This window comes from Bidens hawaiensis, unplaced genomic scaffold (assembly GCF_021521415.1).
Source record: "Bidens hawaiensis isolate Kalapana, Puna unplaced genomic scaffold, B.hawaiensis_p1.1 tig00419424_1, whole genome shotgun sequence".
NCBI classification, from domain to species: domain Eukaryota; kingdom Viridiplantae; phylum Streptophyta; class Magnoliopsida; order Asterales; family Asteraceae; genus Bidens; species Bidens hawaiensis.
Genome location: NW_027504855.1, coordinates 146,168 through 148,664, shown reverse-complemented (window position 1 = coordinate 148,664; position 2,497 = coordinate 146,168). Strand labels below are relative to the sequence as shown.

Below are 2,497 nucleotides of genomic sequence, written 5' to 3'. Positions count from 1 at the left end.
CTCAACCTTACCCTACCAGCCCCGCCCATATTAAAGGCTTAATTTGATATTCAAACTCGTGAACTTGATCCATTAATTTGGATCCAGGGTTTGCATTAATAATGACAACAACCGTTGACCTTTCATCCAAGTGGAATCTATTGAGTTGAAAATTCAATACCAGATTTTTCTTTGTTATTTTGGTTTTGTCTGACCACCGTTTTCGGAAAGTTTATTAGGGTTTGACTGACATATATGTCACATTATAATATAATATAATAATCTAGAACATTTCAAACTTTGCAGCCACCATTCTCCGTTCTTCATTGAATTCAAACTTTACTTCATGTATATAAAATTCTTTTTATCACCGTTAAATCTCTGAATATAGACAACGAACAAGTATATACTCTCTCTCTTTCCAAGTAATTGTGTTTCAATATTTATTAAAAAATGGCTGACGATATGGTGGAAGTACCCCGTTTCTTCATGTGCCCTATATCACTTCAGATCATGAAAGATCCCGTTACGGCGGTCACTGGGATAACATACGACCGGGACAGCATAGAGTATTGGCTATCCACGGCGGAGGTGGCGCAGTGCCCGGTAACCAAGCAGCCGTTGACCAAAGATTCCGACTTGACCCCAAATCACACGCTCCGTCGTCTCATCCAAGCATGGTGTGTCACGAATGCTAGCTATGGTGTTGACCGGATTCCGACCCCGAAACCACCTTTAAACAAATCACATGTTATGAAACTTCTTCGTAACCTAAAGTCACCAGAAGTGTACGCGATCTCGTTAGATGCGTTGCATGTTCTGGCAAGTGAGAATGAGAAGAATAGACGGTGCCTGACCGAAGCAGGCACACCTGGTGTGATGGTTTCTTTGATAATAAAGTTATCTAAAGAAAGTCGCACCAGGAATGCTGTAGGCCTCGGTCAGGCACTCAATATTCTCCATCTCACTTGGCAAACTATCCCGGAGAAAAAACTAGTCGCAGAATGTAAAGATGATCATGATGAGTTTATTGATTCCTTGTTATGGGTTTTAGGGTCTGACAACATGATCGATGATGATAGTGATGTCGAGATCCAAACTCGAGCAATCTTGGTGCTCAGAATGGTTACAGGAATTACAAATACAAGGGTTTTAGAGAGATTGAAGTTTGAGTTCTTTAAGCAAAGTGTGAGTGTGATAAGGAAAAGAACATCACCACAAGCGGTGAAAGCGGCCTTACGAATGTTAATCGATGTGTGCCCTTGGGGAAGGAACCGGATGAAGATTGTTGAAGCGGGTGCGGTTTTTGAGCTAATCGAGATGGAGATAAACGGGATAGAAAATAATGTGTCCGAGTTAGTATTTGGTCTCTTGGCTCAGTTGTGTTCATGCGCTGACGGGAGAGCACAGTTGTTAAAGCATGCATGCGGTATTGCAATGGTGGCTAAGAGAATGTTTAAGGTTTCACCCGGGACCGATGATCGAGCGGTTCATATACTTCTGTTAATAGGAAGGTTTTCGGCTACGGATGAAGTTGTGGCTGAGATGTTGCGAGTTGGGGCGGTGTCGAAGCTGTGTATGGTGCTTCAAGTGGACTATGCACCTTATTTAAAGAAGAAAGCAAGAGAGATACTGAGGTTGCATTCTAATGTATGGAACAATTCTCCATGTATGCCTATTTATATTCAAACAAAGTGAAAATTTGTGTTTGTAGATTGAATGCATATCAGTAAATGGTATAAACAAACTGAAACTCACGTAATCTTGATACCGTTTTTTACAACTTCGATAAATTGTTGTCGTCGATAATTGTCGGCATCGACAAAACGTTGTTCATCTTTATAGATCTGTTATTATTGTCGGTATCATGTTGAAAGTCATGTCCTGTGAGTGGACGGTATATGCAAGATGGATCTATAACACGCTTCTTATGTTTTACTATGTTTTAAGTTTTTCTAATTTAATTTCGTGCATTTGGTGGTAGATTTTGCACAACGTATGAGTGCATGTAGATAGTATTTCACTCATATGATAGCATTTTTGGAATCATCAAAATAGGTTAATTAATTGAGCTTTATGTGTCATTGCATCAACACTATATGAACTAGAACCAAGAGAACATGAATGTGTTATCTTCATCTTCATGATTGACGGATTTACAATTTCTTTTTTAATCACAATAGGCAAAACTTACTCGAGAAAAATAGATAACATGAGTAAGTTTAACTAGTATACCTTTTCTACAATTCAAATTAATTGAATTATTTTACTCTTCGTTAGTGGTATTTCTTTCTTTTTCTTTTTTTTATGGTTTTACCAATCAAGTTACGTTTTTGTTCCAAATTTGCACCCCTCACAATGGCTGTGTTATTTTATATGGCATTTCACTTTCGATATGCGTTTTATATAGTTTGTGGGTTTTTAATTTTAATGTTTATATAGGTTTTTTTTATTATCTTAGGTTATGCTTAATTCTAAATTTTATGTGGGTTTTTAATATCATCAAATCAAATGTATT

At 37.7% G+C, this 2,497-nt stretch overlaps 1 pseudogene; it reads left to right on the top strand.

Moving 5' to 3' along the window:
* Positions 1-410: 410 nt before the first annotated feature.
* Positions 411-1,845, top strand: LOC143608730 (E3 ubiquitin-protein ligase PUB23 pseudogene; annotated as a pseudogene).
* Positions 1,846-2,497: the final 652 nt, after the last annotated feature.